Consider the following 17,657-nt stretch of genomic DNA (forward strand, 5'->3'; position numbering starts at 1 on the left):
TGCCTTGCTATCATAACTGGGACTCGGCTGCCTTCAGATATGTTCTGCTATTGTGGCTAAGGCAGTGCAAAATTAGGCGGCAATCAAGGAGATCCAGATTTGCTACCAAGATTCGTGGCGCTGGCACTGGTGCGAGATCTGATCTGCACTAAGATCAGTGGTCAAGGTAAGCATTTAACTATTAAATAACATAGGAGGTATCGATAAGTTACGAAAGTAATTATAAGCAAGAAATCACGTAATAAATAATTAATAAATGCTAAGTTAAGTTAGAAAATGTAAAATATGAAGTTAATGCAAAATGTGTCATTGTTCTTGCACTAATGCAAGATGAGGGCATATAAGATAGGTAAAACAGGGGTAAATGGTTATGATTTGGGAAGGGAAAAATGGTAAAAAAGGGTGCAAATTAGGGGACTAACAACAGTTGCACTCATACAGGTTCATGGGAACAACTGGGACCCATAGTTGCATGGATGCCTTGGCAAGGGAGCAACTAGGGGTGAAACTCAGGGAAAATTTGATTTTTCTCAAGGGATGGACTGCAGCAGGGGTTGCGATACTCCTGGAGGATCTGTGGCACCTTGGGGAATTTAGTAATGTCCGTTATGTTGACTCCATTTCCTTAAGGTCACCTAGGAGGTTGAGTCTTCTCATAGTAGCACCTCATCTCATGTTTACTTGGGTAAGCCAGTGAAAGTGGGTAGATATGAGGGGAGTTGTCATTACATGGTGGTATTAGAGTAGGTTGCGCTCTCTTTGGGTCATATCTAATACCACAAGGTGGTATCAGAGTACGTTGCACTCTCTTTGGGTCATATCTTATACCAAAGGGTGGTATCAGAGTGAGTTGCGCTCTCTTTCGGAAATATATGATGTTTTGAAGGTTATGGTTGTCATGCATGGGGTCATGGTATACAGTTGGTACGGTCATGCATGATGGTGTATGTTGATATCTTGATTATATGGATATGCTTATGATTATACATGCACATGTTAATGTGGACTGATCTTGAAGATGAGATAAGCATCCCCTGAACATCAATGAGGTATGGATTTGATTTTGGTATCTATTTGGTTTATTTGACATGGTACACTTGCAGGAAAAAGAGAATCAAGGATGACAAGAAAAATGGTAGATTATAGCTCCCGTGACTCCCCTTACAGATCAATTGGGCAGCAAGGAGATGAGAATTCTCCTGGTATGGTAGATACATTGAGGAGCTTGAGGGCAGAAGTAAGAAGTTGTAAGGAAGATAATGACAAGTTGGTTGAGGCTTGGGAAATAATTACAAGGGATTAGGAAAAGAAGATAGAGGTTAATGCAACGATTCTTCAGAGCTTGTCAGAACTGCAGGAACAGGGATAGTTGAGGATCAATCAAGAGAAGAAAGAAAATACTAATGGAGTCTATGGTAGTAGGCCTTGGTTTGGATATAGGTTGGACAGAGGGGACATAGTTAGAGGTGGTAGATCATTGGACACACCTGATAGGAGGACTGGTATGTATGGCTATAATTCTAGTTTCTCTTCCAGGAGACATCATTGTAATAATCACCACCATCATCCTTACAAGACGGGTGAGTACTTTCCTCAGGAGTTTAAGAAATTCAAGCCTCCTACATTTGATGGAGAGATAAAGAAGCCAAAAGATGAAGAGGAATGGTTGCTTGGGATTAAGAAATTCTTTAGATTGCATAGTTATATAGAGAACATGAAAGCTAAGAGAACCACTTTCATTCTTAAAGGGAAGGCATATATCTAGTGGGAGGATGTGAATAATGTCAAAGGTATTCAACAAAAAGACTTGACTTGGGATGAGTTCGAGAAACTCTTCAAGAAGAAGTACTTATCAGAGAGGTACTATGATGATAGAGATAAGGATTTTTTGAGCTACAGATGGGTTCTATGATAGACGATGAGTACACTAGAATATTCTTGGATTTGTTGAGGTATGTGCCATATCTCAAGGAGAAGAAGGTTAAGATTCATAGATTCATCAGTGGATTTCTGGCAGCATATAGAGAATGGATTGAATTTGATGAGCCTAGATTGTTAGAGGAAGCCATCCATAAATTGAAGCATTGTTATGAGAAGTCAAAGTGAAAAGTTGAGCCTAAATGTGACTTGAAAGGAAATCAAAAATTCAAAGGAAAATGGCCACCGAAGCGAGGAAGACCTCAAGATGCATGTGAGAAAGAAAATGTGGTTCCTTACAAGAAGTTCAATACAGTGGACAGGGGACATGGATCACAGTCTGCAGAGCAGCAGACTAGAGGTGATAGTAGAACACCGTTGCAGTGTTGGATATGTGACAAAGATCATCGTAAGAAGGATTTCCCATTGTACGAGGGAGGTAGGCCTCATATCTATAGTTCTCAAGAGGCACATACACTTGGGTATGTTGGCCATAACATTCCTCGGATTTATGTAGTTGTGGAGAACATGCAAGAGGAGCACCAGGCATCTATCATTGAGATGGATGGTAATATTTGTGATCAATTTGTTTCTATTTTGATTGATCATGGATATATTATGGTTACGTTAATCCTAACCTGGTTGATAAGTGTGGCTTAAGAAAAGAAGTGCATGCAGAGTCTTGGTTGGTGCAATTGGCTACAGGTACGAAGAAGAGAGTAGATCACTGGGTAAGAGCTTGTTCATTTGAGTTGAATGGTATGCCTATAGTATCACATTTGAATGTACTTCCATTGGGATTCTAAAGTATGCTTTTGGGTATGGATTGGCTATATCTTAAAAGGACCAAAGTAGATTGCTATGGCAAGGAAATTCAATTCCTAGATGATAATGGAGAGAAGAGAATCTTGTAGGCAAAGAAGAAGCCTACATCAGTGAGGATGGTCACAACTATGTAGGATAAGTGCAATTTCAGGCAAGGGTGTGTGATATTTGCAGTTCATATTTCCAGTGACAAGGGTAAGGATGTTGAGGATGCAAAAATATTCAAGATGGAACCTGTATTGCAGCAGTTTCAGGATGTGTTTCCATCAGAGATGCCAGAGTTGCATCTACATAGGGAAGTAGACTTTTCTATTGAGTTGGTACCAGGGACAACACCAGCATGAAAGGCACATTATAGGACGATCACTCTAGAATTAGTAGAGTTGAAGTTGAAGTTGAAGGAGATGCTTGATAAGGGATACATTAGACAAAGTGTATCACCTTGGGTTGCACCAATATTGTTCATGAAGAAGAAGGATGGTACTCTTAGATTGTGCATTGGTTACAGGCATCCGAACAAGGTGATGATCAAGAACATGTCTCCATTATCGAGGATTGATGACTTATTTGATTAGTTGAAGGGAGCAATAGTGTTTTCAAATATTGATCCGCGATCAGGATATCACCAGGTACACATCAAAGACGAGGACATCTAAAAGACTTCCTTGAGGACTAGGTATGGGCATTATGAGTTTGTTTTAGATCCATTTGGTTTGACTATTGCCCCAGCTACATTTATGTTTGATGAATAGTGTGTTTCATCCTTATTTGGACAAGTTTGTTATTGTATTCATTGATGACCTCTTGATATATTCTAAGAATGAAGAAGAGCATGTTGAGCATTTAATAACAGTGTTGAGGTTACTAAGGGAGCATAAATTGTATTAAAAACTTAGCAAGTGTAGGTACTTTTAGACAAAGGTGCATTACTTGGGACATGTCTCCAAGGAAGGCATATTAGTAGATCCAGATAAGATAAGGGCTATCATGGAGTGGGAAAATCCTAAGAATGTGGAGGAATTCAGGTCATTTATGGGATTAGCAGGATATTATAGGAGGTTACTATCAGAGGTTCATCAGGAAATTCTCACACATTGCATATCTTATTACATCATTGCAGAGGAAAGGTAAGAAGTTTGAATGGATAGAGGAGCATGCAACCAGTTTTGAGTAGTTGAAGCAGTTGTTGACAAATGCTCAAGTCTTAAATATTACAGATCTAAACAAAGAGTTTGTAGTGTGTACAAATGCTTGCAAGATAGGACTTAGTGGAGTCTTGCTGCAAGAGGGACAAGTGATATGCTATGAGTATATGAAACTGAATGAGAATGAGAAGAACTACATGACTCATCATCTTGAGTTGGCAGTTATTATTCATGCCTTGAAGATGTGGAGACATTATCTTCTTGGCAGGAGGTTTTTGTTGATGAGAGATCATAGTGGGTTGAGATATCTATTTAACCAGTTGAATCTAAATTCCAAGAATGCTAGATGGTTGGCCACCCTTAGTGAGTTTGACTTCCAGATCAGATATATTACAGGAAAGGAGAACCGGGTCGCGGATTCTCTTAGCATGAGAGTATAGGTTAATCATTTAGAAGTTATGAGATTTTATAGGATAGACTTATAGGATCAGATCTTACAAGAAGGACAATAGGATGATAGGTATATGGAGCTCATGCACAAGTTACAATAGAGTACAGGTACAAGTGCAAGTAGTGGTATAGGTATAGGTACAAGTGTAGGTGTAGGTACAAGTGATCAGGATGCAGACTATCTTCTCACAATAGATGGTTTGGTGACATTTATGGACAATATCTATGTTCCAGATGACAGAGAACTCAAGAATATTATCTTGAGGGAGTTTCATGTAAAACCATACTCGGGTCACTCAGGATATCAGAAGACATTGACAATGGTGAAGAAGTTCTACTATTGGCTGAATCTAAAGAAGGAAGTGGTAGAGTTCATGGCGAGATGTTTAGATTATCAGTAGATGAAGGTAGAATGTAATCATCTAGGTGGTCTACTATAGCCTATTCGGATTTTGGAATTGAAATGGGAGGTCATTTCCATGGTTTTCATTACAAGTCTTCCGAGGATAGTGAGGCAACATGATTCTATCATGGTTGTCGTAGACAAGTTGAGCAAGTTGGCTCACTTCGTTCTAGTAAAGACTACTTATTCAACTAGTGCGGTGGCACAGGTATTCATTAGGGATATTATGAGACTACATGGTGTTCCGAAAAAGATTCTGTTGGACATGGATGCCAAGTTCACTTCCTAGTTTTGGAAGGAGCTGTTTGTAGGATTGGGGACAAAGTTGGCTTTTGGTACAACCTATCATCTGTAGACAGATGGATAGACAAAGTGGGTCAATAGGATCTTGGAGGACATGCTGAGGATGTATGTGATGCAAAAAAATAGGAGATGGGAGGAGTACCTTCCATTGGTTGAATTTTCATACAACAATGGTTATCAAGAGTCACTGAGGATGAGTCCTTTTGTGCATTTTATGGGCAAAGTTGTAAAACTCCCATCAACTGGAGTGATCCAGTGAAAAGGGTACTTATTGGACTGGATATGTTGGCAGATATGGAACATGAAATGCAGGTTATATAGAGGAATCTAAAGGAAACACATGATAGGAAAAAGATTTATGCAAACTCGCACAAGGCATTTAAGGAGTTTCAGGTTGGGGAGCATGTCTATTTGCACATCAATCCCAAGAGGAGCTCCTTGAGGATTGGATCATGTGCCAAGTTGGAACCACAGTATTGCAGGCCTTTTGAGATACTTGAGAGGATTGGACCAGTGGCCCATTGACTTGCACTACCTCCAATAGTGAAAGACCATGATGTTTTCCATGTTTCATTGCTTAAAAGTTATATAAAATATGTTGATAATGTTATTGATTGGTCTGTATTGCAGGTGGAGTAAGAAGGAGAATTTCAGCTGGAACCTTAGTGCATATTGCAGTGAAACCATCTTGAACTCCGGAATAGAGCACTCGAGCAAGTTAAAGTGTAGTGGAAGCACTTTGGTCCTATTGAAGCTACATGGGAGATGGTAGATTAGATGCAGGCTATGTATCCTTCATTGTTTTTCAGTGAAGGAAAATGAATCTTGGTACTTGTACAAGTTTATGTATGGTTTCTATTGTAATTACCACCACGAGCTAAGTTATAAAGCTCCAATAAGCAGCATGTGTAACAACCCCTGGTTAAAAGTTCATGTAATAAAAGTTAATAAAGGAAAAATAAGACCATAGTTAAGGAACACATATTCCAAGCTGAATGTTGGGCAAAGATATCCTAGTGGGCATCACTAGATGTGTTTATGGCTAAAGAAAATTGGAAAAGGCAATGGAAAAGGATTTGGAAAGTAAAAATGGCATTTGTGGCACATTTATTTATGAAAATAACGGAAAATAGGAGAAAAGGAAGGTGAGATGACATCGGTTGCATGTGAGGAGGAAATTGAAGGAAATTAATGGAAAATGAAGAAAATAGATGCCTCATTCATAAAAAGGCTTATGAGGATCGTTTGGAAAGATTTTTTCTCAAGCTTTTGGCTGAAACAATTTGTCAATTCAGTTTTGGATCTCTCTAATTATTCTCTCTCTCGTACTCTTGGAAACTTAGAGTTTTCATGGAGCATTCTAGCTTTGAAGCAAGGAAGAGAAAAGAAAGAAAAAGAAGGACAAGGAAATGAAAGGAAATAAAATACAAAGAAAGTGGGAGTAGTATCAAGCAGCTTCAACAAGAATACTTGTAGGTAACATTTTGTATGTATGATTTCCTAGCTGGTTTTGACATGCATGGCTTTGCATGTTAGTATATGGTTCTCTTGCTATCAGTGGCATGGTTTTTCTGGGTTATGATAGTTTTTTTTTAGAATTGCCTTGATTTTTTATAGATAGCCATGGTGTGATGGGATTGTTTCTCAGTTTTGAGCTTTGGAATTGCTGGCTGGTTTCATAATTTGAGGCAGAGGTGGTCTCAGGAAAATTCCCAAAGGCCTAGGAATCCCTTGACTGGTTTTGGCGGGATACACAGTAAAGCCTGAGGGTGGTGTCTCGGTTTAGGGCCTAGTGATATAGTGTGGATTGTAGTAAATCCTAAGAGGCAAGGATACGGGAAATTCCTCAAGGATATTTATGAAGTTTGAAGGAATTCCAAGTTTGGTTTGGTTTTCTGATCTCAATGTTGGCTATGGTGAGATCACAGTTTGGTGAGGGTGGTGGTGGTTTAACCTCTGGATTCCCTTGGTTGTTTTTGGATTGTTTTGTCCATGAGATCTGACATTCATGCTTGGAATATGGCACGGGGGTAATTGGCAGAAAGAAAGATTTGGTTCAGCCATGTCTATGGTTGGGTGTTACGTGGAAGTCCTAAACCTGGTCAGCTCTTTCCTATGTTTAATAAAAATAAGTTCTCTTGATTTTGTACTTGTTATTATGTGGCCTTAATGGCTGTTACCTCATGTTTATTTACATAGTTTAACGTTGGTTATAGGCATGGTTATATGGCTGGATATGGTCATGTTTATTTCATTATTTACTCGTAACTAAAAGGATAATAGATGCAAGACCTAATTGATGTCAAAAAAATTAAGGGAAGAGGGTGGTGATCCTTCTTGTCAAGTCTCATATGAGTTAATAGTCATTTATACTCTCTTGTATTCATTTACTATAGATTGCATTGATGCCAAGTGTTTTAAAGAAAGTTAGTCCCGGTTGGGGATGGTCAGGCCTAGTCTTGGAGCCAGTTTTGGCTTGAAAGTCTTGTTCTCATGTGCATTATGGATTCAGAAGGCTATAGGGGTTTTTGGGCAATGACTTAGATTCTTGGCTTGAAAAGTGGCACAAATCTCGGAGTCTCAAGCATAGGTCTAAGGAGAAAGGTCCCCAGATGCATGCATGCCTTGTTGTGCGAGCATTTAGAGTCTCCCAGATGCACCCTGGTCCATATCAAGGGAGTGTCTAGGGGTTTAATGGTCTAAAATTCAGTGGGACCCAGGGACTAGTCATGGGGATGACTGGGAAGGCTTCTGGGAGTCCTGTAGTAGGTATAAAAGGTATGTGTTGTAGGTTTATGTTGATTCCACTTCCTTAACTGACACATAAAGAGTCGAATCACATTATAGTATCTTATCATCACATGTTTACCTTGGTTGGCCTGTTACTTGGGTAGATGTGGGAGGAGCGTGTTATATTATGATTGTTATATTTTCATATTGTCATGATGGTTTTTGATTTTGAGCATGTTATTCATTGTAAATATTGCAACGAGCTAAGTTCTAAAGCTCTGTGGGTAGTATTTTTTCTTTTTAGCGATTTTGCTAGATCTAGGTGTGGTTTAACATAGAGGAAAATGTTCCCCTAAGGGGGAGGGGTCTATAACAACTCTGAGTTAAAAATTAATGTAATAAAAGTTAATAAAGGAAAAATAAGACCACAGTTAAGGGACACTTATTCCAAGCTTAATGTTGAGAAAAATATCCTAGTGGGCATCACTTGATGTGTTTATGGCTAAGGGAAATTGGCAAAGGAAATGACTAAGGCATTAAAAAGGAAAAAAGGTATTTTTGGCATTTTATTTATGAAAATAAAGGAAAATAGGAGAAAAGGGAGGTGAAAGGTCACAGGTTGCATGTGAGGAGGAAATTGAAGGAAAATAATGGAAAATTGAAGAAATTAGAGGCATGAATAATAAAAAGACCTCAGAGCATTAGTTGGTAGCCTTTTGTCAATTCATTTTCAGAATTAGTCTCAGAGAGGAGAAGAGCACCAAGAGGAGAAGAAGATCAAGCAAGAAAAGGAAGGAAATCAAGCAAAGAAAGGACAAGGAAAGGAAAGGAAATCAAATATCAAGCAAGGAAAGGTTGGCTCAAGCAACTTCAACAGGAATACTTGCAGGTAACAGATTGAATATATGATTTCCTAACTAGTTTTGACATGCATGGTATGTGCATGTTGGTATTTTTTTCTCTTGCTGTTAGTGGCATGGGTTTTCCAGGTTTTGACAATGGTTATTTATCCTTGCCTTTCCATTTTCAGATAGCCATGGTGTGATGAGATTGTTTTAGGTTTTGAGCTATGGAATTGTTGAATGGTTTCAGAATCTGGGGCAGAGTTGGTCCCAAGAAAATTCGCAAAGTCCTAGGAATCCCTTAACCTGTAATGGAGGGATATACGGTAAATCCTGTGGGTGGAGACCAAAAAATTCCTCAAGGATGGTGAAGGAATCTGGAGGTATTCCAAGCTCGATTTGGTTTTGGGATATCAAGACTGGTTTAGGTGATATCACGACGAGGGTGGAGCTGGTTTAACCTTTGGATTCCCTTGGTTTTCTTTGGATTGGTTTATCCATGAGATCCCACATTCATGCTTGGAATATGATATGGGGGTGACTAGCTGAAAGAAATATTTGGTTCAACCATGTCTATGGTCAGGTGCTACATGGAAGTCTAGAACCTAGTTGGCTCTTGCCTATTTTTAATGAAACTTAAGTTCTCATTCTTTTGATTGGTAAATGTACTTGCTATTATGTAACTTTAATGGTTGTTATCTTATTGTTATTTATATGGTTATATGTTGGTTATAAGAATGGTTATGTGATAGTTCTCAATCATGGCTCTTTTTATGTTTTTACTTGTAACTAAAAGAATAATTGATGCAAGACCTAATTGATGTTAAGACAGGTAATGTGAGAAGATGGTGACCCTTCTTGTTAAGTCTCGGATGAATTTTCAATTCCTTAGATTTAGACAACATTCATGACCTGTAGGTTTCATATCTACCAAGTGTTTGACAAAATTTTAGTCCCGGTTGGGGATGGTCAGGTATAGTCCTAGTGTCATTTTTTGGTTTACAAGCATTCTCGTTATGTACTTATTGAATTCTAGAAGTCACATGGATTTTTAGGTAGAGTATTAACCCTAGCACTTATTGGTACGGGGTCCCCTGGGTCAATTTTGTTAAAATATTGCAAGTCTCTGCATTTTGAGGAGTAGAGCGTGAATAGCATAGGTCAAATAGGATTCAAGGGGTTTAGGAATGTCAAAACCCCTTATATTTTGGTATTGTTGTGAGATCCACCCATGGTTTGTGGACCATGGTATTTTAATAGAAAAGAGTATAAAAGGTGTCTTAGCGGGTCTAAGGGAATGAATCAATTCATGATGAGCTAATTTTGAGTCTGTAATTGTAGATATTTCTGTATTCAGGTGAAGGGGAAGGCTCCTGTAGCTAAGTTCACAAAGACCTTGGTAAGTTCGCAGCTGAGTGCGCGGGCCCTTGCAGCTGTGCGCAGGGTCTAGAAAGATGTATAAGAAGAATCTGAATTAATAAAGATGATTTGAAGAAATTTTGTGTCTATTTTTATGCACTTGTGTATTTATGCATTTACATGCAACCGAATAACATTTATCGATATTTTATCCTAAGAACTCTGTGAAGATATGGATCTATTGTTATATGTTATTTTATGCATGATTATATGTTTACACGAATTTTATAACTTTCTTTAACAAAAAATCACTTAAGGTAATGAATAAGGGATCGTGAAGGTCAGATCATATCTAAAACTATAGGAAACACCTTAACCACATCACATAGACTTTTGGATGCAGAATCTTGGTTCTAGCATCCCCCAATACTGCCTCGGGTGAGACTGCAACCTACGCTACATGGGTTGCTACTGAAAGGGCAGGTAGCATAGGGTTTTGTTGGTTAGCGTAGCTAACTCTAAACCTAAGTCCAAGCCCCGTCAAGCCAAAAAATGGTTTTGTTGTCAGGACTGGGATCTATCTGAGGGATGTGTGATGTGGCATAAGTGGATACCAACTAAGAAGGAAATCAAGAAGTGGATAGATCAAAAGTTGCACGAGTTTGCAGGCCAGGAGAATAGGAATCCACACTTATCAAAAGAAAAGTGGTTACAGAGGTATCTCTACATAGAAGTACACAGATTTTTATTTTCATCATTCCCCTGTGAATGATATGAGTGGATGTCCAAACTAGCAGACAATGAACCTACGTGGAAGCATGACGATCCTATTGTATGGACTGTCACACGGAATTTGTCAAGGGTGCGGACACGACTGACCTTCCTAGAAGTCTAAGACATTCTAATGACAAACAAGACAAAATGGAGTGATCTTTCTCTAAATACACCTTTTACAACATGAAAACTACAAGTGTTTAGGCTTACCTTATTCCAAAACGCTGTTGTTGAAGTCCGTTCTTGACGATCCGGATGAGCTCCTCCTTCAAGTCAATTCCTGCAACCACAAACAATCAAACAATTACCAAGCACTTGCATTTCATATAATAAAACATATATTCAACATGCAGACCAAGGAACACATGAAATAACTCATTAACACAAGCTATTGAGAAAAATAAACCAGTTTGTATTAATAACGAAACAAAGAAACTCTTACAACCTGGCCTTGGTGTTGTGCAAGTTCCTCCCAGGGTCCATCAAGGGTTTTCCTCTACTTTGACAAAGCTCACCCTCTCCCAAGTAGAATCAAGTGAAGACAATCTCTCCTCACAAAGGCTCTAATGGAAGACCTAAATCCTGCAGCATTTACCCAAAGAAAATGTATAGCTCCAACCTCCTCTCCTTCTGGCTCAATGCCTTTATTTATAGTGCTGTAAAGAGGTTATTCAGGTCCACTATCAATGGGATCATCCCCCTCTTTGGGTGGGATAGCTCCCTTATTGATGGGATAAGTTCCCCCTTAATAGAGATACATGAACCAACTGGAGGCGCATCCATTTCATCAAACCGACCTCTAGAATGTTCTAGAAGTAACCACAAGTAACTTTTTCAAGATAAAACTCGCGCATTTTGCCTTTTACAGAGGGACGCACCTGTCCCTTAACATACAGAGCGTCCATGGACGCAGATTTTGTGAACATGGTCAGCGTCCCCGCAGGTAAGGCTAGAGAGAACCTGCGACCCCAGAGATAAACATAGTTTTTACAAGACTTTCTCTCTTCTTTGAGTTTGAGATGGATAACAGAGGCATGAGACTTGCCTAAGAGGGTAGCATGACTGTTGATTTGAGCCATACTAACTGTAAGTAGTCAAGGTGACATTTTTTAGTGTAACAGATTGCCCCCTAAAGTGCGAAGCCTGGAATAGAATAGGGTTTTGTAATTCTAGGAAGGGTGAAGCGCTTTATCATTTCAAGGATTGCCTTGTGGATGGCCTGGTTGGAACCTGCAATTTTCAACACAAAATACATGGATAAGATTATATCATCACTGAGGTAGGCATTCCCATACTCAGATTCAAAACTTTAACTAATGGACTAACTATTCTGATACAGGAATGATCTTGCAGTACATCATTTTTATAGACTTTTGTAGACACAGTATGGACGCAGCCATCTGTTTATGATTAGTCTACATAGATAATGAATACAAAACTCCTCGCAGCCTGGATGGTAGAAACTAGATCCAGGGTCTTCACTTCTACTTCCCGAATTGGTACGATTCTAGCCATGTGATTAAATGATTCGATGTCGAACATGGTAGAAACCACTTGATTACCAGTCAATGATGTAAACTGTTAACAAGCGTGAGAGAAACCACCAGTAATGTCAATGGTTCTCAAAGTACCAAGCACAACCCGTGAAATGTGAATAGATGTTTTGATGTCGAACACTTCACGGAATCCTTTGATCGAAAGTCAATGATGTAAACTGACGTCAAAGGCGAGAAACCTGCCATTGATGCATGCAGACTTCAAGGTACTGTCGATTCCTAAGTCATCTTTCTAGATAATGTGTCGATGTCGATAGAAAGCGACCCGTTGCAGGCAAGCCCGCAACACGAAATCATTGTTCAAGTTGAAGAAATGTTGCTGTAAGGACTGACTCAGGGATGGTCAAATGGATGACAAGTATTTTGCAGATGAAAGTTTTGCTTGCAGACCTCTTGAACACATAACGACACAACAGATGGCTTGGTGACGAATAACTCAAAGTTAATCCCCGAAACCCGGTTAAAGACTTTCAAAGTGATTTGGTCAACTGTGAGGTAAAAGATTTCCCAACCCAGGTGAATGAAAAGTGTCGTGTTCAAGAGTGGTAATAAAGTTTCTTCTGAGACAAAAGGTGACAAACAGGTTCATTCTTCTCTCTTTTCCCCCACCATTTCTGGCAAGTACCTCTTTATTTTTAACAAGCTTGAGGAGGATAACATATGCTTGATTATAAGCTCATCCTTCGGACGAGTCCAACCTAGTTTAAATTCGAACCCTAGGAAGGAGTGGTTCGTTCCTGTTTGTAATTGAACAGGTCCTCTACTGTAAAAGTTTAACGAGCCCAGTATAGGAGAAACTCGGCGTTTTTCAATTTTAGAGAGTCTGAAAAAACTAAAGGAGACTCCACGTTGAACTTTTTCGTATATTTGTGTCCCTCAAGCCCGAAAAAGTATAAAATAATACCTGGGGGAACCGCTTGATCTTGCGACCAAGGAGTACTTTCATAATAGTGTCGTTGACCTGAAAAGTAAAAAGCGATCAAGGACACGTCGTTTTATTTCCTTATCGAGTTCGAAACGACAAAAACCCGGCAATCTTTTCCTGATTTTGCGGTCAGAAAAGAGCTAAAAGGGGACCGTCTTTTAATTCCGTTTTAACGAGTGAAAAAGAAACACTCGGCGATCTTTTCATGTTTTAGGAGTCAGAAAAGGGCTTAAAAGATGACTCTGATATTTTTGTTTGTGAAAAATTACAATTTCCCTCGAAATCCCTTTGTCCTGCACAAAAGCAACACATTACTCATACCTGTTTAAAATAGGCAAAAATACATTCAAAAACATCTTTTCATGGTAAAAAATGAACTAATTCATCCAAAAAACCTATAAAAAGACCTTTTACCATGTCATTTTTACCGTTTCACTGTTGAGGTTGAAAAAGGAGCTTTTGACAAGAAACTTCCCGTGGTCGCTGCGGAAAATCTGACCGTCGGAATCGAACGCCGTCTCATCCAGGTATTTTACACATCCTACTCTGCATTTCTATCCGTTTAGAATCAATTTTTAGGTTTTAGTTTCATTTTTTGGGGGGGTTTTGGTTTTGGAATGCGCCTCTCGGCGGACGCAGGTGCCCTTCGGGTGACCTGCGTCCCCCGACTTTTTCTCATACGGGAAAACGGTCGGAAGACGCAGCCCGCCTTCAGGCCAGCTGCGTCCGGGCGCCCTGTGCTACAAAGCCGGGGTGCGTCCTCCGAGAAACGCGCATTTCAAAACCCCAACTCTCTCAAAAAACCACCAAAAATTCCCAAATCAATTTCTAATTGCTATTTTTGATATGCAGGGCATTAATCATGTTAGACTGGAGAGAAAGAGAGCATGTAGAGGAAGATGAAGCTGCAATAAATCATCAACCTTCCCTGGATGCCCTAAGAGCATGCGGATTATACAAATATTGGACCATACCGGGCATGAGGGGCCAGGTAAGATTCTTGGAATGGCTGGTTGAGCGATGGAACGTACAAGAACAATGCTTTTACATAGGAGGGCACCAGCTCGAGATAGAGCCCTCGGATGTATACTTTCTCACTGGCTTGCCAAACAGAGGTGAGCAACTCAGTCTTGCGGGGACTAGGCCGGGTGGCCAATCCCTTGATAGTCTCCGCGAGGATTGGTGCACACGTGGGGCTCACCATTCAAAAGGCATAGAGATAAAACACATCACTCTACCGGAACTCAAAGTCATAGCGTTCACGGTTACCAGAATTTGCGGCGCGGCCGCTTTACACATTGCTTCCGGATCCCAAATGCGGATGGCAATTGACTGTTACCAAGGCACCATTTTCAACTGGTGTGAAGCTGTGTCGGCTCATATGAAGAGCCAACTGACCAAGGCAAAGAACGGACGACTAAAGACTTTTGGATATGGGCCTATAGTCGTGAGCTTTGCCTTGGAGAGAATTCCAATGCTGATCCCTCAGCAACTCACTGTTGATATCTTGGGTCCTCAGCAGCCAAAGCTGATACGATGGGTTGCGGTGATGGCCCGGCATCCTGACGAGGGCGCGACAGTAGTTCGATTCTCAGATAGTTATTTTGACTGGTTAGAGGGCCAGCTTTTTGTGATACAGGACTTTCCGTATGCCGGAATGGATTTCAGAGGTGATCCGGACATGGTTCTTCCACAGGGAGAACAATGGGACGACAGAGGTACTTTTTATTTTCACAAGTTTTCTAGTTATGTATTTTTTGTATTTTTTATATATATCGTCTCAAAACTAATAGTAAATTTTTTCAAAATGCAGATGTTGGTCCACAGCGTCCAGCCAACCTCCGGCCTTATGATAGACTACATCCAGCTGCACCGGTACCGGCCCCACAGGATGCGACAGCAGAAGTACTAGCTGAGTTGGAGCATGATCTAGAGCGTCTCACGGCAGATATACCTGAGACTACTATGGACGACATTCCTATCAGGCTTCAGCGCTTCGTAGTCGCGGTCCCTGGACCGTTTAGGAGATTTTTGCGTAAGGTAGCCCGCGCAGTGGTGTCGTACAGAGAGCACCACCAGTGATTGACTAGTCACTTTTGTAGTCACATGTGACATTTTTGACTTTTTGTACTATCATTTTGCCGATCATAAGGTGTTTTAAACCTATGATCGAAGACGATGTATATATTTTTTGACACACTTCTATCTATATATATCACTATTACCGGCTTATCTTGTTTAACATATGTGATGAAATGTTTTTAAATTTACTTGCATGATTATCGTAAATGTCTGTCCAACATTCGAGAAGCAATTGCATCTGCTAATGTATTCAAAGACCTTGGAATATGTTGATATTCAATGTAATCAAATTCACGTTCCAAGAGACGCACTCTCAAAAACAACCTTAATAACACAGGATTTCTAATGGCATAAACTCTATTAAGCTGTAATACAACAAGTTCAGAATCTAACCTCACTATCAAACGTCGAATTCCAAATGAAATAGATTCGGATAATAATTCAACCACTGCACTGTATTCTGCAATGTTATTCGTTGTTTGACCGAGGCTTACCCCATGCATAGAAACTAACTCGTCAGAGGGCGAATAGATAACCCAAGCTGCGGAAGAGATATTCCGTGTACTACGACAAGCACCATCAGCAAATCCAATGTATGTTTGGAGAGGCGTCGACATCTACAATATCAAGAGTAAAACCAAGATAAGCCAGAATAATGACGAAAAACCACACTCGCTAAGCTAAGCACACTGACTAAACTAACACACTTGCTAGCTAGAAAGAAAATCTAACCTATCTAAAAATTTCTCCATACCCATCATTTTAAGCATAATACCTCTTTAGGTAAAGTCCATTTCTGGGTTTACCCAAAGAGTCCCCATCAAAATCAACTAACTCATAAGCCCCTTTTGCTAGCTTTCGCTTTACAATGTAGGGCCCATGCCACATGGGAACGAATTTTCCGGCACCTAGCTTATCGTTAGCTTGATCATATAATAGTACTAGGTCTCCTTCCGAAAAACTTCGAGGGGTTACATTTTTATCGTACTGAGCTTTCATTCGTTTCGCGTGAGTCTCGATAGCTAAAGTAGCGTCACGTCGAGTCTCATCTAATTTAGCCAAGTATAATAACCGTTTCTCCTCTTCGGAAGTAGCTGGAAGTAATTCGACAGCCATTTGAAGTGATGGGATTTCGCATTCAATAGGTAACACAGCTTCTAAGCCATAAACTAGCTGGAAAGGGGTGAAACCTGTTGAATTTTTCACTGAAGTTCGATATGCCCATAGCGCCGAAAATAACATGTTATGCCAATTCGTTCGATGGATACCAATGATCCGTCGAATCATGATGACTAGAACTTTGTTGATTGACTCAACCAAACCGTTGGCTTGCGGATAATAAGGAGTAGAGCTATCGTGGCGCAAACCAAGCTGGCTTGTAAGCTCAGTCATCATGACGTTTCGAAAATGGCTCCCATGGTCAGTAATGATTGCTTGTGGGACACCAAACCTAGTTATGATATGATTGAATACGAAAACTGCAGCTGTCTTGCCGCTTGCGTCGAATGTAGGCATCGCCTCGGCCCATTTTGTAAAATAATCAACCGCGAGGATGATATACGCATGCCCCCCGGCCGAGTGAGGGTTACAAGTAATAAAGTCAATGCCCCATTTGGCGAATGGACCAGCGGCAATTATAGGGTGGAGAGGAGCAGGTGGAGCGCGCATCTTTCGATCAAACACTTGACAGTTGTGGCATGTTCTGACAGCAAGGATACAATCTTTAAACATAGACGGCCAGAAATAGCCAGCGCGCAACACCTTCTGAGCTGTGGCATACCCAGACATATGACCGCCACATGCTCCAGAGTGACAATCATTCAAAACTCTCTCAGCCTCTTCGTGAGTTAAACAACGTCGAAAAACTAAGTCTGCCCCCCGGCGATAAAGTGTATCTCCAATAATTCTGTATTGCTGGGATCGAAACCGAATTTTTCGACGGTCTTCCTTGGAAGCTTCAGGCCGAAAGGTTTGGGTTTGGAGATAGATGATTATATCCCCATACCACGGATCTAAAGTGCTAATAAGAAACAAAGATTCGTCCGCAATGGACTCCTCTGCCACAGTCTCTGTGTCAGCACTCGGGAAATCACACATCAATTCCGCAAAAACTAAAGATTTCTTAGACTTGGACTTCTCGAACTCCAAGTCGAACTCTTGCAGGATAACAATCCATTTAGAGTACTTGCCCCCTAGCAGTTGTTTTGTCAAAATATAAATCATAGGGTTGCAATCCGAAATAACTGTAGTTTTGCGGAGAAGAATGTAGTGACGAAAACGCTGGACAGCTTGAACGGCTGCCAGGGCCAATTTCTCCACATGCGAATATTTTAACTCAGTGGGATT

This window comes from Pinus tabuliformis, chromosome 5_2 (genome assembly GCF_031772625.1).
Source record: "Pinus tabuliformis cultivar Carrire ecotype Pingquan chromosome 5_2, CPIR1, whole genome shotgun sequence".
Classification (NCBI taxonomy): domain Eukaryota; kingdom Viridiplantae; phylum Streptophyta; class Pinopsida; order Pinales; family Pinaceae; genus Pinus; species Pinus tabuliformis.